The sequence below is a fragment of the Dermacentor albipictus genome, unplaced genomic scaffold (assembly GCF_038994185.2).
Source record: "Dermacentor albipictus isolate Rhodes 1998 colony unplaced genomic scaffold, USDA_Dalb.pri_finalv2 scaffold_12, whole genome shotgun sequence".
Lineage (NCBI taxonomy): Eukaryota > Metazoa > Arthropoda > Arachnida > Ixodida > Ixodidae > Dermacentor > Dermacentor albipictus.
The window spans coordinates 11967634-11990055 of NW_027225566.1; the positions used below are offsets into that span (position 1 = coordinate 11967634).

The following is a 22422-nucleotide window of genomic DNA, read 5'->3' on the forward strand; positions in this document are numbered from 1 at the left end:
GCTTCCGAGAAAGGCGGTGTTCCGGCGTTCATCCTCGTGCTACCTTCTCGGGGCCGAGTTCCGCCCCATCTCCTGTGTTGCCGAGATAGGCCGCACTACGACGCCCATCGTCTTTCCTCACCCGCCGAGGCCAGACTGCACCCCGGCTCCCGTCACTGTCATAGCGACTTGCGGCTGAGCTACGCCCCAGCCAGTGCTACTCCAGCGCTGCGGCTTCACTCTACCACCACTGGCACTCTGAGTGGTGCAGAACCTGAACTGAGGTTAGCGACTAGAGCGGCAAACCTGTCAAATGCACTATCTGTATTTCGCCTTATGTGTCTGTGTCTGGTCTCATGTCTGCAGTTCGTGTATAAATTCGTTGCTATCTGTCTTGGGTGATTCCCTAGTACATGTGGCGGACCTGCGCCCACACATGTGCCCAAATTTTGGTGAGCCTGCTAGGATCGCCGTTATCATCTTGCCCACAGCTAGACGTATGGGAAGAGCCCATGAATATTGAGAGGCTAAACGGATCGGCAGGGACATGAGACTAGCTGGTGCAGCTATCCACGAGTGGGTTAACACGGATTGCGTAGTAGAAATGACATCCGCGTACAAGCTCGTGTCGATCAGCACGAGAAGTTGGAGCTGGAGGAAAAACGACTGCAAGCCGAGGAACGAGTTCTGCAGCTGAAGGTGAGGCTTCAAGAGCGGGCAGCCAGTTCGAACAAGGACGATAGTGGTCGGTCAGCAAGCGACGACGCGACTGCACGTGCTGTGCTGGAAGGGCCGCCACACAAGTTATTACCACCCTTTAATGAGACGTGGGATGAACTAGACGCCTATTTAGAACGATTTGAGTGCCACGAGGTGTCTCAAGTGTGGTTACGAAACCAATAGGAACTTTCGATTAATTTGTGCCTAACAGGAGAAGCCTTATCCGTCATCGAGCAACTGGACTCGGCGTCTGTCGCTGACTATGATCAGATAAAAGCAACGCTATTGCTGTGATTTCGGTATACCGCCGAAAGTGACCGCGAGAAATTTTGAGAAGCGAGACCCGAGAAAAAAAGAAACGGGTATCCAATATGCCTCCCACCTAGCGGGTCATTTCGATGGTTCAATGCAGATGGCGAAGATTTATAAAACGTGCGACGCTCTTCGCGACGTTATTATTTCAGAGCAGTTTATGAAGGATTTGTTCACCTGCGCTGCGAGTATTTTCGAAAGAAACTGCAAGAAGTTGAGTACGCTGTCCGAGAATGCTGACTGCTTTTTGGAAGCCCAAGATCTCACTAATTTGGTCAAGGACAGCCTTTGGAAGGACACAGTGACGGAGAGTAATTGCAATATAGAATCTGAGAAGTGACCAGTTAAATCGCACAATCAATGCTTTTTGTCTAAGAAGCCAGGTCATCCTGAATCTCAGTGCTGGTCACGGACGAGAAATAATAACCTCGGTTCTGGCTGGTTCAGTGGTAAAACCAGTTCGTCAGGCGAAACATCTAGGAAGCAAGAAAACCAAGCACTGTGTGTACTCTCAAGTGATTAGCCTACCCAGAAGACGGTACAGGAAAATGGGCACACCGTGCTACAAGACGCGGAGGTCGTTCCAGTAGTGAATACTACATGGACGCATATTCCAAATGCCTCTGATGTAGAGGCTTTGGTCGTGACCAAAGGATGCCTCGAGGGTAAGGCCGTAACTGCACTCACAAATACTGGCTGCAGTGCTGTACTTGTTCGGCAAGGACTGGTTGCGAAGCAAAAGCTTACAGGAACAAAAAGCCCGGTATTTTTGTTACACCGCACTGTACATCATTTTCCAGAGGCAGTAACCTTTCTAGACAGGGCCTTCTTCAAAGGCATGGTGCGTGTCAAGTACATGCCGAACCCGCTTTAATATGTGGTGTTTGGGAGCGTCGTAGGTGTTAAGCCCGTTACTGAACAAACCCACATCAGCCACAACATCATGGAGCGGGCCAAGCAGATAGGACCGCAAGAGACGTGGACAACACGGCCATTTGGGCGATACGACCTGCAGCGGAAGACATCCAGCGTTTTCCTGGAAGTCATGGAAAGTGCGCTCAAATTTCGTCCACAAAGAGGAAGACGTCACGAGAAGACTTGAGCTTGCCGCTCTGCCAAGTAGAAGACCAAACTAACTTTCCGAGTGATAGCGCTGCAGCTGCAAAGGGATCTCAAGCCCGCCCCATGAAGAATCTCCCGGCACTAAAAACCTCAGCCACCGTTATAACCAAAGCGATGCCTCGTTTGGAAGATACCTGCCACGTGAGCCGAGAAGCTGGTTCCGGCCCCTTTCCTCCTTCTTCCTCTCCATCAAGATCAGCTGCAAGCGTTAGTTGCGGCGGCTGCTCCAAACTTCAATCACTTTTCCCTGCTTTTGAGATTTTAGCGGCGCCTGTTGCAATCTCGGAGGCAGGACCTGCGGTTTCTGGTCAGGTCACTGGTCGAGCGCGTGCCATCCTAGTAATCGTTACTTCCTTCGCAACAGGAAGTAGGGTCGGCAGCGAGCACCGTCTCTCCGCCACTACCCTGAACCACAGGAACCCCCGGTCCAATGGGAGAACCAGTGACGCTGCAGGCATCTAGTAAAGGAGGCATTAACCAAAGCGACGCTCGAGAAGCTGCAAAGAAATGACGAGTCCTTACGAGGTTGGTTTCAGAATGTCAGTAAGGCAATTGAGACAAATAACCGTTAGACTCACTATTACTTATCTGAAGGAGTCTTATATCGAAGATACAAGATGTAATTTGAAAAGGAGTTATAACAGTTTGTTGTAGCCAGTCAGCTGAAGGAGAATGTTCTGAAGATGACAAACGAGTTTTCCCAGGTCATCGAGGAACATTACAGACGACTAACCGCATTCTCCGCGAACTTTACTAGTTGGGTGCGCAAACTGAAACAAAGAGGTTTGTGAAATCCTGCAATATCTGCCAATGGACTAGTCGTCGTCATCTAGTAGGCCGTGCCCTAACTCGCACCTTGCCTGTTAGTGAAACACCTCTGTCCTGCGTGAGCACTGACATCGCTGGCACCATCGCGAATCGGCCCTATCGGCGCCATCGGCTTCGTGGGACAAAAGTATTTAGGCGAAACGGCTTGACCACAAGAAATATTCACGAGAAAGGTACTTTTTCTACTTTGTATACACTTACATGTCAACTCTTACTTTAGTTTGTAAACTCTTACATCAGACTGTTGTAGCAGAGCTTTTATCCGCAGTCTGACGAACTCAATATCTTGGGTTACGCGTGTTTATTGCCGCGTCGTACTTACCCTTCGCGTTGTATTTGAACTGGGGGAAGTGTATAGGAGGACGGTATTTGAAGTGCGCGGGTGTCGGAAACGGTGACTGTGTCGGTGCGCGGGGCCGAAAAGCTCGAGTGTGCGCGTGATTGCTGGACGGGTCCCGCGGGATCCGCTCGAGGGACGAGGCCAACAAACTGAGTGGAGCGGGACAGCAAGTATTCGCCGGGCACCGCAGATCGAGCAGCGGGAGACGGCTCGACGTTCCCAGTCCTACCCCTGCTGACTAGGGCTTCGCCCCGGCTTATAGCGCTGTCCTCGAAGGCTACCTCGTGGATTCTGCAGAGGTCGGGCTTCGCCCCAGCTCCTGACGCTTCCAAGGCAGGCTGTGCTGCGGCGTTCATCGACTTCTCGAAGCCGAGCTTCGCCCCGGCTCCTGTGTTGCCGAGAGAGGCCGTACTACAGCATTCATCACCGTTCCTTAACCTTCGAGGCAAGGCTGCGCCCCGGCTACCGTCACTGTCATAGCAACTTGCAACTTAGCTACGCCCCAGCCAATGCTACCCCATCGCTGCGGCTTCTCTCTACCGCCATTGGAACTATGAGTGGTGCAGAACCTGAACTGAGGTTAGTGACTAGAGCGGCAAACTTGTTCAATATACTATATTTATCCTGATGTGTCTCTGTCTAGTCTCATGACGGCGTTCTGCGTATAAATTCGTTCCTCTCTGTCTTGGGTGATTCCTGAGTACGTCTGGCTGACTTGCGCAAGCACATTTGCCCGCACACATCGATGAGGTGGCTTCTCTATTCTCAAACTACGTGCTGGCGGCGTCTTCCAATGCGAAGAAGACATGTCGCAGCTTGTCGTCCGAGTCCCTGTTTTTGAAGGTCGCGGATTGGTCATAGGTCTCCAGCGAGATTTCTGGGTCTTTAGACGATGACCCATGGAAGGGTGGCGGGCCCCGAGGTTGTTGCAGCAGAATTGCGGACTTTGGGGCAGCCATTGGGTTTGCTGACTTGGACTTGATCCCTCTGGTCTTTTCGCGAAGAGGTCCGTATTCTGGTAGCAATCCTTGTTGTCTACAGCTCGCTCGCTGGTCCTTGGAGATGTTGGTGTCTTTCTCGAGTTTCGGGCTTGGATCACGGCTTTGCGGGTACTTGAACGCACTAACACCTCCACGAAATCTCGCATAGTAGTGAAGGGGAAGCACGCAGCAAAACTGAGAATGACGAAACTAGCGATTTATTGGTCGAACCTGTGCCCTCAAAAAGAGGTTACATTCAATGAACAGCGATAGCGGCAAACACAGTCGGCGATCGTCGAAAATATGCTCAGCGGGTCAAGCGCGCCGGCTTTTACACAGCAGTCATTGAAGGTTCCCGATTAATCGCTGGTGCCCGCATGTCTTCCAGAAAGTTCTATTCTATTCGCGTCACGCGCACATTAATTCACATTACACAAGGTTTGGTGACAACAGAGAGCGGATAGAACTGTCGATAACGTTCGAGAAACTTCGATTTATGCAGGCGCGTCTTGCGCTGTGCGATAACATTTGTTAGGTGGTGAAAAACTTTCACGCGAAATAAAGAAGTAAACGTGTCAATGCCCCCCCCCCCCCCACTTCAGAAGGATCGTTCCGACGCTACAAGCATAAAACAGAACGAAAAACAAAAAGGACACTTTTACCTGTCCCTCGCGGTTTGGCGTTCGTCTCCGTTTCTGCCAAATATATTTATGGATATATATAGACAACTTGGGCTATAAAGGTGTGTACTGGCTGCTGTCATGCGAAGTAGGGGACTTGGGCAACTGGGACTGTACCCGAACAAATAACGTGCTCCTGGCTGCTGTCTGACATAGCAAACAATTTCGGTCACTAGGTAATTGCCTCCGGTTATGTAACCTTTCTTGGTCCTTGCTCCAGAATGAATATAGTGCTGTCAGACAAGTGGTATGAAAACTAAATGTATTTACACATGTGTCGGACTTCTATATGCATGCACCTGTCATCAACATACTCCCTCGACAAGCACCTGTCAACCGGTACTGCTGCTACCTCTCCAACTCAAACAATCTTCGCGTCATTTATATTCTAAAATCGCTTTGGATTTCATTGTATGAATGCGTTCGCATTACTAGGGTACTTGACGCCCTTTGCAGCGACAATGTACCACTTCATCCATCTATGTTTGTATCTTTGCATGTTTGTTAGTATCTAACTTTTTTCCCACCTACCTGGGTCACTCGGTGGTCAGTGGACGAATCCGTAGCGCATCGGGCTGCTATGCTGAGCTAGCAGGGTTGGAAACCAAAAATCGGACCAACTTGTGTCGCTGTGTATGTGGTAACGTGCACATACATGCCGCTCATCAGCAAATGTCTTTCACACCGGCATGCGTCCCTGTATATGCGGGACAGGGGAGAAAACGCTGTTCGAAGAAACCTTTTGACGCCGACTTGAGCTACTGGGTATGTGCTACTAGGTCTTTGCTGCTTTCCTATGAACCTATTTGACTCCAGCTTGGGTCACTGTGTGCGTCTCAATAGGCGCGTGCCGCTCTTCAATGAATATCTTTGATGCCTACTTAGGTAACTAGTTATCTTCCACTCAGAATGCCTCGCTTTACGAAGACGAAAAAGATCCCTTAAGTTTCTCCGATGCCGAGCGGAATTGAGCATATGTCACAATGGTCCCTCTGGGACAACACCCTAAGCATTATGACGCTGCGTCACAAATACATTGGGTATGTGCCGCTTCTCAATGAACGCCTTTCACGCCAACACTTTAGCGAGCTGCGGCATGAATTCTCTGCACATATACCACTGTTCTATGAACCTCTTCTGAACTTGGGTAACTGTGTCTGTGCCGCTGATTGTGCGGCAAGCGAGGGAACAGCGTTCGCAGGTACCGGCGTGCTACGATTCTCGTTTCGGAAGCTAAGCGCGGACTTCTCGGCAGTGCCAATAGACTGTGCAGCGTGTCCCGAAAGAAGCGCGTGAGGGGAGCCCGGTTGGCGCATGACGTGTTTCTCAGCGTTCGCACGCAACGGCGCACCATGCATTTCAGTTGCCACGTGCACGGGTTGCGGCGAAAGCGCTAGATGGCGCGGATTGTTCTTAGGGAAGCGCGGAATAGGAGTCCCGCTACAGTACACGCTTCACACATAACTCGTTTCGACGGTGGCAATGCGTTGCCTCACTATAGTGATTCAACGCCAAGGCATTACCGTTCATATTCATCGTAAGATGGCTTCTACCGCATTTTTTTGACGGGCACTTACTACCATGTGGACGTTTTCTGCAGTGAGGCTTAATTTCATTGTAAACAACTGTGTTGTGCTCAAACAGGGAATAACAAACGTCCCATTAAGGAGCGTCGCCTAGGGTTAACCTTGCTGCGGTGCGGGCACCTGGCTTGGAGGGGCTTATGCGCGAGCGCGCAGCGTCCTTTCGGTACATGGCGCGGAGCGTGCGTCACTCAATAAGCTCGAAACCGTGGTGGTCGTTTGCGCAGCAAACTGTGACTACAACTGTGACCGCAAAGCAGCTACCAGAACTTAAAAATTTTTTGCTAAAAAAACAACGGGGACAGACACAAGCGCAAATTGCAACATATTGAGTTAGAGACCTACGTGTACATCGAAGCATAAAAAAAAATTGGGTAGGCTGAATCTGGGACGCAGCCGCAGTGGGGCGTACGAATTGTCTTGCGCGTGCTGCAGATGGTAGGTAAGCGTGAAATAGCCGAGAAGGCCTGAAATCTTCGCAGTATATTGCGCAACAGCAGAGAAACTTGTTCGAGTTGGTGGGAGTTCGTACTTGGCAAGCAGCCGCGTTAACTAGAGAAAAGGAAGAAAAAAATGAACACAAGCGCTGACTCTCAACTAAATGTGTATTCGTCCTAATGTAGTTACCGCTGCTGTTCGCCAAATAGGCATATTGTACATTTCTAGTCCTTACAGCACCTGATGGGCACCATCTTGAGCTTCACAAACTATAGCTACTATGACAGAAAGAGCTATTTTAAATGCCGCCATTCCTGGTTGGATGGACAAACGTAAGGCCAAGGTACGCCCTTCTGAACACCGCGCGCGAGCGGCTAAATTGAGCGCCGACTTCGCCTTGCCCGGTGCGACAACGGCTACATCTGCGCAAAAGACGCATGCATGGTCGAGTACTGGCTTTTTTTTTCTCCTCAGAACATCACAAAAGTTAAGTGCGTGGGTAGCGTCATTGCAAAGATATAAGTGGTAATACTATAACATTTTACCGTTACATCGGCGTCAGCAAGCGTCCCGCTTTGAGCCTTTTTAAGGATATGTGACGTCAAAAACTAAGAGATGCGAAAGTAAAGTAGAAATCCTGTCAGAGTACATGGCGTTTCGACAGTTGCCATCGGACACAAATTCAAGACAAATGATACAGCCCACAAACTGCTTGATGTGTTGAAGCATCACGTTAGCCGCCATTTCAATACTTATTACATCAGCGAGCCGGGTAGTGGAAGAGTCCTGAAAAAAGCAGTGATTTCTCGCTTTCCGTTTTGTTTTACACAAAATGTCTGGTTTTATTATCTGTGCCGTCTGCTAAATGCGTTGCTTCGTCGCACGATTGGTGCCATAGGTTTGCTGGCGACTTCTTCTCCTTACGCTGCCTGTTGTGTTCACCTCGGCAATTTGATTTTACCAATAAAGTGGCGCTTCATTTCTTTATCAAGCCTGATCCTAGACACTTTGAAACGCTTTCTCTGGCGAGGAGCTCGTTTCATGGCGTGTGCTTACCCAAGACCGAGAAATAAAATGAGCGAGCTGCTGCACACACGGTCAAGCGTACTTTAACAGTGAATGCGTTTGCTGCCAAACAAAGCCACGTCAGCATTAATCGTAAGTGACAGCGTGTGCACAGCACACCAAAATGACAGTGGAGAAAACAATATAGTAGTGTTGCGCTGTAAAGTGGGGAGGGCAAATGAAAAACATTTATTTTCAAGAAACCAAAATACCAAGGATCTTCTTATCTCTCTTAGTTTTCGCCACCCCTCGCCATAGCCACATTTAGCACTTCTGATCAGCAGTGGCCAGACGGTCTCAGCTTTCGTGCCCGGAGGCGAGACGCGCTCCTTCCAGCTCATGTGGCACAACCAGCCGCACAAGAGTCCACTGTGCGAGGGCGAGCATTCCTGCATTCAAATGCGTACCTGGCATGCACAAAGCTGCATGAGGCAACAGTGGTCGAGTGATTTGTTTAGATGAGACTGGAAAAGTGACAACTATAGCGTCACTGGTTTCTCCACAATGAACAACGTGAGGTCATATGCAGAAAGTTTTGGAAATAAAGCACGTTTTATATGTTTAATCTTTAAGCACGTTTACTAAACGAGAAAAATTATGAATTGACTGCAGCACGATCCTTGTTTACAATGTCATTTTATTTTCTGCAATATGCAAGTGGCTGTGGGAAAAAAGTGGAAAAAGAAAGGTAAGAAATAAGCGCACATCCATCTGGCTATGGGAAATCGACCCACGTATGTGCTCTGGTGGAAGCACTTGTTTTTTACTGCTTGCCTTGCGAGGAGGAGAGCTCGAACGGAAGATATCGAGCGCCAAACTATTGATCTGCCTGCACAAAAAATATAAGTGCAAAATCTGCATTATTCTCAGGGTCATATACGTCAGGGATTATTGTGCACTATGCCGTCAAGTTCGATATGTTTTGGTTACAGTTAGAAATAAAAGAAAACCTGCGGCGCTTAGTTATGTACTCATCGCATTTTCTCTGCATCATGCCGTTCCAAACGGGCCTTTCAGGAAGATATGTCCAAAGCGGGAATATTTTTTCTCTCGGTGATAATTCGTGTCACAATTCTCTCTTTAAATGGTTTCACCAAACTCTATCTTCTTTTCGTTTCCGCATTAAACAAAAGAGCGAGTGAATTGCATACGCTGAATAGAAGGCGAACTAACACGCGAAAATAATACTCGGGAAGCGCTTTCGCCGCCCTGACGCTCCGGGAAGGAAAACACAAAGCGCGATTTATGTCGCGCACCTAAACAATGAATAACAATGCGTCTCATTCTCTTTTTACGGGCGTGAAAAATCATTGCCTTTTTACGGGTGCGAAAATACATTTACGCTCCTCCTATCTACACGCTTCTGCAAGCACAGCTACCGAAGTTTTATTTATTTATTTCTAGGGCCGATTTTCTAGGGGCTTTTGAAATAACTTATTCGCATGCACTCCTCGTTTTCCGCTGCGTAGATTTTCCAGAAGCGCTAGTTTCAGGCTTCTTTGTTGTTTTTCCAAGTGATACATTACGAGTTATTTGTCGTTTAGTTCGTTGACGATTCCTGTTATATATGTGAAATTTGTCTGAGCACGCGGGTAAATAAAAATCTGACAAACACAAGCGCTGGACCACTCTCCGAAGCAAGTTGCTTATTGCCTGTTCTTATTGAGCGCTGGTACAATGCAGACATTCGGTCATTCATTTTTCCTGGTGCTGCAAAAAAGAAACTACGCCATCTAAAGTACATCCCCACACAAAGTGCCGAAACCTCGTAGCTGTATTTTGAATGTTCACAAATAATGAGCTCAGTGCTGGTCGATAGTAAAACGCCTATATATGGCATATATTCGCTAGTATTCTACCAGAACTGCGGAGAAAAACGATGGGCCCTGTGAGACATAAAAACAATGCAGAACTGAGTAAAAAAAGCAGTGTTTGTTTTCATTGAATGCATAACTGGCGCTTGGGGCGGGATATTATAATTTGATAATACACGCTCCAAAGAGTTCCGTTTTGAAATATTCTCAGACTGGTCGAGATGCTGTTTCCAATAATCATGCGTGGAGAATACTTTGCTGTCATCTGACTTTGTTGCCTCTTGAGCTGAGTGGTTGACTATAAAATGCGTGGGCGCTGCGTGCTTTACGTACTGTATCCATACATTTGAATTCTGCCGTATGCCATATAACTGTGAGAACTCCATGAGTAACGATACATGGGAATGCGGTCCTCGTTTCTGAGTTTGAGTGATCCTTTTAAAAGAACACTGTTTGAATAAAGTAAGGTATATAGATGCACTTATAGAAGTGAGCGAGTTTTGTGAGTAGTGTGAGCGTCAATCTCGAAGGACGCATGGGCAGCATTAATGCACCTCGCTCTTTCCGGATACTGTTTCCGACGGGAACGACCCAGATAAGGAAAGCGCATAACACAGACGACATCATATATGCATGACACAGTTCCTTGCATTCTGAAAGGCAACTATTTCATGTAACAGTGCTTCAGAATAACAATGCTGCAGAATAAAAGCATAGTTAAGGGCCGTTCTCGTCGCTGGTGGAACGAAAGAGTACAAAAAAAATCTTAGTGAAGAGCCGCTCGCGTCCTTGGTGGAACGAAAGTGGGGGAAAAAGCTAAGTCACAGGATACTCTCACCGTTCGTGGAACGAAATAGTGCTACGAAAAGCGGAGTCAAGGACACCTCCCGTCGTTGGCGGAACGAAAGCGGGAGAAGAAAAGCGTAGTGAAGGCCACTCTCATTGTTGCTGGAATAGAAGCGTGCGAAGAAAAGCGTATTGAAGGTCCGCGCACGTCGTTGGTGGAACGAAAGCGCACGAATAAAAGCGTATTGAAAGGCCGCACTCGTAGTTGGTGGAACGAAAACGTGCGAAGTAAAGCGTATTGAAGGTCCGGGTTCGTCGTTCACGGAACCAAAGCGTGAGAAGAAAAGCGTAGTCAGAGGCCGCTCTCGTCGTTGGTGGATGAAAGAGTAAGAAAAGCGCATTGAAGGGTCGCGATCGTCATTGGTGGAACGAAAGCGGGCGAACAAAAGCGTAGTGAAGGGCCACTCTCGTTGGTGGAACGAAATCGTGAGAAGAAAAGCTTAGTCAGAGGCTGCTCTCGTCGTTGGTAGAATGAAAGAGTAAGAAAAGCATATTGTTGGTGGAACGAAAGCGTGAGAAGAAAAGCGTTGTCAAAAGCCGCTCTCGTCGTTGGTGGAATTAAAGCGCGCGAAGAAAATCGTATAGAAGGTCCGCCCTCGTCGTTGGTGGAATGAAAGCGGGAGAGAAAAAACGTTTTGAAGGTCCGCGCACGTCGTTGGTGGAACGAAAGCGTGAGAAGAACAGCGTAATGAAGGGCCGCTCTCGTCGTTGGAACGAAATTGCGAGAAGAAAAAGCTTAGTCGGAGGCCGCTCTCGTCGTTGGTGGAATGAAAGAGTAAGAAAAGTGTATTGTTGGTGGAAAGAAAGCGTCAGAAGAAAAGCGTAGTCAAAGGCCGCTCTCGTCGTTGGTGGAAAAAGGGTGCGAAGGAAAGCGAAGTGAAAGGCCGCTTTCGTCATTGGTGGAACGAAAGCGTGCAAAGAAAAGCGTATAGAAGGTCCGCGGTCGTCGTTGGTGGAATGAAAGCGGGAGAGAAAAAAGCGTATAGAATGTCCGCGCACATCGTTGGTGGAACGAAAGCGTGAGAAGCAAAGCTTAGTCAGAGGCCGCTCTCGTCGTTGGTGGAATGAAATAATAAGAAAAGCGTATTGTTAGCGGAACGAAAGCGTGAGAAGAAAAGCGTATTCAGAGGCCGCTCTCGTCGTTCGTGGAATGAAAGGGTGTGAAGGAAAGCGAAATGAAAGGCCGCTTTCGTTGTTGGTGAAGCGAAAGCGTATGGAAGGTCCGCGCTCATCGTTGGTGGAATGAAAGCGAGAGAAGAAAAGCGTATAGAATGCCCGCGCTCGTCGTTGGTGGAACGAAAGCGTGAGAAGAAAAGCGTAGTGAAGGGCCGCTGTCGTCGTTGGTGGAATTAAAGAGTAAGAAAAGCCTATTGTTGGCGGAACGAAAACGTGAGAAGAAAAGCGTAGTCAAAGGCGGCTCTCGTCGTTGGTGGAATGAAAGGGTTCAAAGAAAAGTGTATTGAAAGTCTGCGCTCGTCATTCGTGGACCGAAAGTGTGAGAAGAAAAGCGAGCGCAGTCAGAGGCCGTTCTCTTCCTTGGTGAAATCAAAGATTAAGAAAAGCTTATTGAAGGGCTGCGATCGTCGTTGGTGGAATGAAAGCGGGAGAGCCAAAATGTATTGAAGGTCCGCGCTCGTCGGTGGTGGAACGAAAGCGTGAGAAGAAAAGCGTAGTGAAGGGCCACTCAGATCGTTGGTGGAACGAAAGCGTGCGAAGAAAGGCGCATTGAAGGCCGCTCTCGTCGTTGGTGGAACGAAAGCGTGCGAAGAAAAGCGTATTGAAGGCTGCTCTCGTAGTTGGTGGAATAGAAGCGTGCGAAGAAACGCGTAATGAAGGTCCGTTCTCGTTGTTGGTGGCCCGAAAGGGTGCGAAGAAAAGCGTAGTGAAGGCTGCTCTCGTCGTTGGTGGAATGGAAGCATGCAAAGAAAAGCGTAGTGAAGGGCTGCTCTCGTCGTTGGTGGAACGAAAGCGTGCGAAGAAAAGCATAGTGAAGGCCGGTCTCGTCATTGCTGGAATGGAAGCGTGCGAAGAAAAGAGTAGTGAAGATCCGTGCTACTCGTTGGTGGAACGAAAGCGTGAGAAAAGCGTGGCCGTGCTAGTCGCTGGTGGAAGGAAAGTTTGGGAAAAAAAGCTTAGTCGAGGGCCGCTGTCACCGTTGGGGGAACGAATGCGTGGGAAGGAATTCATTGTGGAGGGCCTCCCTCGTCGTTGGTGGAGCGGAAGCGTCCAATTAAAAGCGTAGCGAATGTCGCTGTCGTCTTTGGTGGATCGAAAGTGTGAAAAGAAAGGCTTAGTCAAGAGACGCTCTCGTCGTTGGTGGAACAAAAGCGTGAGAAGAAAAGCGTACTGAAGGACCGCTCTCATCGTTGGTGGAAGTGAATCGTTAGGAGAAAAGCGTAGTGAAGGGCCGCTCCCCTCGTTGGCGGAGCAAAAGTGTGAAAAGAAAAGCTTAGTGAAGGGCCGCTCGCGTCGTCGGTGGAACGGAAGCGTCAAAAGAATAGTGTAGTGCAGCGGAAAACAGGCTATGCGGTGACAATGGCTATGATATGGAGCCATAGTTACGCGCCTAGTCTGTATGGGAGCAAAGCGCTGCATGAGTGGAGGTCTGTCTGTGGAAGCTGCTGCGAATTGCACCCATGCGGCCCCCACGCGCTGCCCCTCGCGATCTCCCGATTAGCGAGGCAGACGCCCCACACTTCGCTCCCTTTGGAATAGGTTGTCCGCGGAAGCCAATATGTCGCGAAGGGAAAACACCTATAGAGCTTGCACTCAAATTTCGCATGAGAGATTATGGTAGTCATCAGTGGACTTTTTAAAATTGTCTTCTATTTAATTCCAAAGTAGGACATTTTTTGGCGCTGTATATGGGAAGGCGTTGCCGTATAACTTCAGGCAGATAACATGGTGATGCTCAGCAACGCTGGATTTCATTTCCCGCAAATGATTGCGAACTGCAACCGGAAAAGTCGGAGGGACAGCTTTCAGATGACACAACATAGGCGCAACATTGCCTAATCTATGAGATACTCACCGCTGTTTCGCTTCGGGGTTATGTTACTACTGGGCATGCCGGACACAAAATAGAAGAGAGAACCATCGAATTACTGTGCCTGTATCAACCAACTTGCCGGTAATACGCGGTCACCGCCTTTAGAGCACAAGCCGGGTTGCTGCTGGCCAGCGGGATTGCGATATGCATCACAGCGCCCTATTGGCATGACAAACGCGCAATCTAGACGGCCTTTCGCTCACCACCCACCGGAGCATAACACTGCCGCTTGTATGGAGCGCTTGCCGCCGTTTCTATTCTAGGTCAATTAGCTCGACTGATCTTTCGTTCACAATAGCGACCGCAGTCTCTTTTTTATGTTTGTCCTAATTATTGATTGATTAGTACCGAAAGCTGTAAGAAACTGTGTAAGAAACTGTAAGAAACGTGGTCGTCAGTGTAAGCAAAAATAATGAACTTATGTCCTTAGGAACTTGGCGTCAACAGTGAGCTATACCAAATTGAACGAGCACATTGCTGCAATAAGTACAGTTTGGCAAAGCGCAAGTCAATTATTCCTTCGTTTAATTTGCTACATAAAAAAACGAATCTTTCCAAATGGCTATGAGTTCAAGTTCAGTAATTTTTTCTGTACGCGAAGACGTTTCTTTGCAAAATCGCATCACCTGGAGCAATCTACCGGAATACGTAACACTAAAAATTCCCCAAGGATTACGACACTTCCTAATGCAAAATTTGAGTCCAGCTCTTTACGTGTTTTTATGTTGCGATATATTGGCTGGCGCGGATAATCTGTCGTGTGCTGCGCGTTGCAAACAGAGCGAAGTATGGGACGACTGCCTCGGAAATCTGGAGATCGCGACAGGCAGCGCGTGGGTGACGCGTGGGTGAAGCGTGGGTGCGATTAACGGAAAGCGCCGCATACAGACCTTCGCTCATGCTGGGGTTTGCCAACTCCAGCAATTACGGATATCGACTCTAGTTTGCCGCTTTTACATTACGTGGCGTAAAACCTTCGAAATTAAAAAATTGCGCCATAATGCATGCAGTATACTGAAGGGAAACAGAATACACATGACAAAAATAGTAGGCGACCCTAATCTTTGACTTAGGCGTCTCGTAGAGGTATTCGAAACTAGGCGTTCCTGTTCTTTAGATTAACTTTAGGCGAACCCAACGTATGAACCGAACTTGGAGGCAACTGTTCTCCATTGATTAGCCAGTTAAATACCGTGCCATCTTCTTGTGTATGACGTCATTAGTGATGTCATTACTTTGGCTTTCTACTTTAGGTTTTCCAGGAGTTTCTACAAAGTCATGCTCACGTGCCGGGTCCCTAAAGTCTACAATTCTGTGATTTGGTGTAAGGTAATCGATGATTTCTAGTTAATTTTATATATTGCAGACATTTAAATAACTAATCTTGGAACTAAAATTATGCTCTGATATCATATCTATAATGAAAATCGAGAATGTTTAACTCTACTAACCTTTTTCTATTTTTTCCGAATTACATTGAATTTCATCCCCAGTAGTCAGTGATTTCTAAATAATTCTAGTTATTCCAGACATTTCAGTAACTTAACTTCTAACTAAACCTATGCTCTGACATAATATCTATAAGGAAACCAATGAATTTTGTACTGTACTATTTTTTCTATTTTTTTGTGATTTATCTTGCATTTCATCCTCGGTCGTTACAGGAGGTGAACCGGAAGTGCTGCGCAAGAAACGCGACCTTCCCTCGATGCTCGTACGACAAAAAATTAAGAACTAAAAAAAAAGGTGGGGGCAGGGCGGTGTTTGTTAACAGATTTCACCACAGAGCGCGACTTGTGAATCGTTGATATGATAACCGCCACGCGTGTATAAGAGGAGCGGCTGGCTGGTCGACTGTGAATAAGCAGTTTTGTTGTGATCGATAGGTGTACGGCAGGTTCGGTCGCGCTTCGAGAAGGCTAGTGCAGAATCCTATGCGCCAAAACCATGATTTGATTATGACGCACGCCGCAGGGGGGTACTCTGGAATAAGTTTCACCACCAAGGGATCTTTAACCTGCCCCCAATCTACAGGACAAGGGCGTTTTTGCATTTCGTCCCCATCGAAATACGGCCGCCGCGATCGCGTTTGATCCTGCAACCTTGTGCTTAGCACGCAACACCATAGCAGCTAAGTGATCGCGGCCGGCGTAAGGCGTACAAACTCATTTGCTTTTCAGAGGGATTGGTGGCGACGGGAGTAACGGCAGCAATCCATCTGAAATTGGTCAATGTTCAAAGACTTGCTCAACTCCAAGCATAGAGTTTCCTACAATATACTACGGGGAACTCTGGCGCTGCAACCGTTGAGCCACCATGGGAATGATGGGAAGTACATGGATTTGTCTGATCTCCGTGCTTGTGGATTCAGACGTTCTGGTGGATTCGTCTATAGCGCTTTGTATGACTTCACTGCTGTAAATGTCATAGCACTCTACACGTTTCTACATACAGAAGACGTTGCGAACACGCACAATCGCTACTGTTTGCAACGGTTCAGCTTGTCGAGGCGGCCACATCGAAACGTGCCAAGTGCCTCATGGCACTGCCTTGCACGCAATAAATTCAGAAGGGCCTTACATGTCGCCTGTCGGTACATGCGTCCGTGGCGTAATTGTTTCAATATCGGGCGTCTGTGCTAGAGATCCTGCGCTCGAATCCTGCTGTCAGCCCATCTTAATAATGTTTATTTAATTATTTATTACGCAGTACATTGTTGCAAATGACGAGTTTACAAAGCCACGAAGCCGGTTTGTGCTAGAATGACAAAGTTTAGGCAAACCCATGCACTTACCGTAATTCCGAAGCAGGCTCAGCCACTCCCTTCGCAGCTCCCGCAAACACTAGTGCAAGCATTCCCCCGAGTAATCATTGTATAAAACGCAATTACTGAAGGGCTTTAAGTAATGCGCATTAGCTTAATCAACCTTGGAATAGTCCATTCTTTTCGCATTAAAGCAGACTTCGAAATACATTTACTTCCTTATGTACACAGAACTATATACCGCGCCCTTGACTATTAGCTAAGCATTGGTGAAACCGTAATGAAAGCGAATATATACCGATATACACGACCAGTTTACAACTCTCAAAACCCACTAAGTTGGCTCAGTGGCTGTAGTAATCTATTACTTTGCATGAGGTCGTGGGTTGAAATTCGGCTGTTACGGTCGTTTTCTTTAAGAATACACTACAGGCTTGTGTATGCTTGCGTCATAATGAACGTTAAGAAACCCTAGATGAAAATTATTCCATGCCCTCGACTACGGCATCTCCCATTAGCCCTGTGCAGATTCGGGTCGTAAAATCAGTCAATAAAACTGCCGATATATTACTCCGAGCAATACAAGTCAACAATTGTTTCTCTTGATATCTGTGTTTTTTATCCGCCTCCCGGCCTGAAATATCCATAGCATGAATAGGTACTTAACACGGGTGAGTTTGATGCTTATCATGCCGCAATGGATCTGAAATGTTAAACCCGCATGAATGGAAAAGTTTCGAGTTTTCATTTTACAGCAAAGGTATATTTGGCTATTCCGAAAACACAGCATTCTATATACATGATGTCCCGGCTAAATTTAGTGAGAGTTTAAAAATATGCGAATGCCACGCACCTGGACAGAACTAACGTAATGTTGCTTGCCATCGCTTGGAGATACTCAAATTATTTTTGAGATACTCTCACCACCATTATGCTTGCTTTGTTTATGTGAAGTTATCCGATATATTTTTTTCGTTTGCTGCGAACTACTTATTCGCAGGAGTAATTAATTTCTAAAACACTAATCAGCACCACACACCGGAAAGCATTTCACGCTGATTTGCAGCACATCTACCTATGAGTGGCAGTTTACATAATGTTGTTAAAATGTCTGTGCAAGTCCTATGACCATGACAAGAGCTCCTGGCGTTTTCAGGAACAATAAGAACAAATTCACTGATCAACAAGCCAGATGCGACAGTGAACTTACTTTTCGAGTTTATCAAACACATTTAATACTCTTAAGTAGTAAGTGGCCGCTGGCACGCTCGCTGAACATTATACCTGTGCGACTTCTACAATATGCGCTGTCACCCTCTCATTTCGTGTTCCGGTGAAAATTTCGGCGAAATAGAGCAAGCAGAACAGTTTTCACACAGAAGCGTTTCAGTTCCAGAGCTTCATTGATTTTCAGCAAGTCGTCTGTAGCAAAGACCTCGCCGCCACAGAAGAATTTAAGATCCAGAGAGAACGAGGTTACATCCGCTGTTTATTGGTTTGGGTGTTCCAGTGTCTTCATGTCAATGGTCGCGCCCACTTCGTTTATTCTGATTCACCCATGTCACCACTAACTATAGTTTTCGCTGAGCACCAATGTCTTTTGCCGTTTCCATCATAGCGTTTCATACAATAATTACTCAGGCGTTAGTGTCTTTGGTGGCTGCAATGGGGGTGGTTCGGCCAGCATAGGAATTATAGGAAATACCTGGATGTCCATAAAGTTCGTTCTTAAGTTATTCTAAAGAACGTTAGTTACCAAGCACGATAGTCTTAGAAGACATTCGCAATAGTTGACCGACTCGAATATACAGCTTTCGTTACATCCCAGTTTGATCATGGGTGCCGAATTCGTCACCGTGCGCTGACTGCAAATATATACTTCTGAACATGCACGCAACGAAGCTTATGGCGTCAAGTCCTTTATGTTTATGCTGGCAATTAAAAGCTGATGCTTGCGTGCAACCGCAGGGGTGGAATCCACGAAGTCACCGCGGCTGAAGAAGCACTTAACTTATGCTTTCGAAAGTTATTTAGCAGCCGAATACAGCGCAGTGGTAGCCCGTTGACGTTGTTTCATCTGACACGGTAGCAAGCACAGACAGTACACGTGAGGATCGCACTAATTCGCAGTGAAACCGCTACTCTTTCAAGCTGCCGATGGGAGAAACAGTGATCCGCACATAGCAGTGCGAGGAGGAGAGCGGCGTGGCGGGCTGCTTTGAGGCTACGTTCCTCCTCGCCGATAAAGTGTTCAATAGGCGCTGTTGTTCTCGACAACGTGGCGTAGCGTGTGCGGGCGCGCTCACGCTGCGTCGGACGCGCCATTATTGCGTATGGGCCGCGACAGAACTATCACTTTAATGCCCACCATGCCTCTACCTGCGATATGAATATTTGAAGTAAACATTCGCTGCAATAGCGTTTACAATCTAACGTTAAAATCCGCCCAGTTTGACGACGTCATAGTTTACAGTGATCGCTTGAAATTGTGGGGATGCGCGACCCTCGCGCCTCCCCTGATGTTTTTCCCGCATAGCGCGTCTCCTGTAGTGCGGCTTCGCCGCACACGCGGCGGTCCGAGTGGTATAGGCGCAGTCCGAGAGATGGCGCTAGTGTTGCGCGGCTGCGGGGTTACCCTCGGCGGGAGATGCAAGGCGCGCTCTCTTGGGTTCGAGGCAGGGACCGGGACGGGCGTGCCGCACGTGCAGCGCGGCTCTTTCCCGGCGGGTCGACGCACGCGGGGACGTCTCCCGCGTGCGCGCCACCCATGCTTCTGCGAGACCGCCTCGCGTGGCCGCCTTCGAACGCGCCACGATTCGCGTGACTATACACGCGAACGACCAGGCGTTGGGATCCAGCATGGGGCGAACATATTCGCTCGCTTCCGGTCGCGGTAAGTCGGACTTCTAGATTTGTCGCGCGCCCATCGGCATGTTTTGTGGATAGCAGCCCGGCTAGCAAGCATTGATGTATGAAAGGTGCAATAAATGCCCTTGTGATCGTTTGCACTACTGTGTTGTCGTTCCTTTGTCCCAAGAGTACGGTGTGAGAATTCCCACATCAGACCCCACGTCTGGCTGCCCAACGTGGGACTCTTGGGGCATCGGACGATAGTTTTAACAGTTTTGCTTTGTTCGAGACCTTTGTTTGAACCGAAGCGTACGCCTAGCGTGAATTTTGATCGCTAGCATCGGCGGCGTGCTTTCTTGAGCGAGGTGGCGGTGGCTGTAGTGTGTTTGAACATGTCAACGTGCTAAGCCTTTTTGCAAGTGTTTTTTTTAATGGCATTCGTCGGTACGAGAGCCACGTGGTCTGCATCCTGGGAGAGCGAGGCTGAGCGCCCGCGGAGCAGTGGCAAGCCTGAAGCGAGTGAGTACGGAAGCCTCGTGGGTGGTCCGAATTTCTTATGTAAATAGCTTCTCCTATCTCTTTGACTGATGAAGTCGCGGCTCTGGGAGCCGGGTGGCCGCGGGCCACGGGTGCCACTACGGGCTGACTGGTATTGCGGCCTGGCACCGGGCGCTCCGACACCGTCAGGGACGGTGGGCGCCGTCAACTCGGATGCTGTGTGCACCGAGCGGAGTAGGACCACCTCACAGAGCTGACGTCTCCTCGCGGCTGCCTGTTTTGCACCCATTTTGGGTGTTGTTTGTTGGATGCTGGTTGTTGTCAGAGTAGCGACGCTTTAGGCCTAAGGCTTTACGAAGCTGCCTGTCGCACGTGGAGGGACACAACCTGGTGGACCGTGGCGTTGAGGTGTTGCAATTTGCTTCCCTCATTCTAGTTAGCCTCGCACGAATTGAGATTACTCGTTCGACTCAAGAAAGCGAGCTTCGTTCACGTGAACTTAGCATCTGAGTAGCTGCCCGATCTTTGCTAGCCGAGTTGAACATCGTACCACGTGGACGATGCGCATGCATAATTCCTCTCCCTTGCACTACTTCAGTGTTTGCCGAGTGTGTTGAGTGTACGCAGATGAGCGGAGTCACCCCTGGCTTGCTGTCACCTGCACATCGCCTGCGCTGCTGCCCCGGACTTCGATCGAGCCACCCCCGGGCGATGGTGATGCTGTGGCCAGTTCGGCGCGGCGACTTCGGCGGCCTCCTGTATCCAGCTCACAACCCTCGGCGGCGGACAAAAGAGCCGGCGGTCACCGACAGCTACGGCGGCTCTTGCCGGCAGGGAGCGTCGGCGCGAGCGACGCTTGCTCGTACCGACTAGTGCGTCGTCGTTTCCGGAGTCGTGGCCTGGCATCGTGCCGTCGAGTCTACAAAGCTGCTGCTGTGACCGGCGGACGCCAGCGGTGCACCCAAGGACAGTCGGCTCGCATGTTATGGACAGCGTGTAGACATTTCTTCGGCGCGACCACTGTTACATGTACTACCTTGTCGCGAAGCGCGCGTTAATGTGAGACCGAGTGACATGTTTCGCCGGAATATGTAGTGATTTAAGGTTGGGGGGATGTGGGGATGCGCGACCCTCGCGCCTCCCCTGATGTTTTTCCCGCATAGCGCGTCTCCTGTAGTGCGGCTTCGCCGCACACACGGCGGTCCGAGTGGTACAGGCGCAGTCCGAGAGATGGCGCTAGTGTTGCGCGGCTGCGGGGTTACCCTCGGCGGGAGATGCAAGGCGCGCTCTCTTGGGTTCGAGGCAGGGACCGGGACGGGCGTGCCGCACGTGCAGCGCGGCTCTTTCCCGGCGGGTCGACGCACGCGGGGACGTCTCCCGCGTGCGCGCCACCCATGCTTCTGCGAGACCGCCTCGCGTGGCCGCCTTCGAACGCGCCACGATTCGCGTGACTATACACGCGAACGACCAGGCGTTGGGATCCAGCATGGGGCGAACATATTCGCTCGCTTCCGGTCGCGGTAAGTCGGACTTCTAGATTTGTCGCGCGCCCATCGGCATGTTTTGTGGATAGCAGCCCGGCTAGCAAGCATTGATGTATGAAAGGTGCAATAAATGCCCTTGTGATCGTTTGCACTACTGTGTTGTCGTTCCTTTTTCCCAAGAGTACGGTGTGCGAATTCCCACATCAGACCCCACAAAATGTAGCCGTCATTTAAATTGTCGGCGCCAAGCTCCGTCTTACACATTAGCTGTCGTAATGAAGGGACAGCCCCATTTGATTGCGCTACCCTTCACAGAAGCAACATCAAAACCATAAACTCAAAGGATGCGCGAGGAGACAGCTAATTTTAATAAAGTTTTCAGACACATAGGCGCATATAATAAATTTTTTGCGTGGATCACATTCATAAGTCATGCCACGCCACATCGGCTCATTCCACTGTGTCTTGTAGGGGTTGGGGGACGGTCTTCGGGATGAAAACCAAACTTGGGAGTATTTATTTTGCATTATTTACAAGGAGGTGAGCGTCAATTAACAGTCGTACAGTCATTACGGGCCGGCAGCAACTCGGACGCTGCGGCCCGCGGCAAGAAGTTCGAGAGAGGTCAATCAGGGAATGCTCCATTGTCCTAGGACCCACCTGCTCCCGGTGCTACAGCCGCGCAGCGGTAGCAAATGTCTTCTTCAAAGGCGAAGGGGGACGATTGGGCTCCATTGTCCGAGGACCCCTTCTAATCCCGGTGGCGTACGAACTTGTTGGCACGTGAACTTGTTGGCTCGTGCGCTCCTCTGGAATGTGCTTTCCTGCTTCTGCATTCCTCAATTAGCAGTGCTGCGATTCGAAGTGGTTTGGGGAACTCGAAGTAGCCTCAGGAAACGGCGCCATATCTAACAGTCTTCACCACGTGTGATAAAACCGTCACTAAGGAGCTAATAGAGCTATTCAATGTAAAAGCGTTTGCATTCAGAATTAAGTATTCACACGGAATAAACAAAGCGTGTGGGATAAAGTAAAAGGTAGGGGGTAGAAAGGACACGGCGTGCGTCTCC

The 22422-nt window shown here is 48.9% G+C and overlaps 1 protein-coding gene across 1 annotated transcript in view; it reads left to right on the plus strand.

Moving 5' to 3' along the window:
- Window positions 1-22422, plus strand: part of LOC139051559 (tachykinin-like peptides receptor 86C) — a 489557-nt gene that overhangs the window by 251501 nt on the left and 215634 nt on the right. The gene's annotated exons all lie outside the window — the stretch shown is intronic.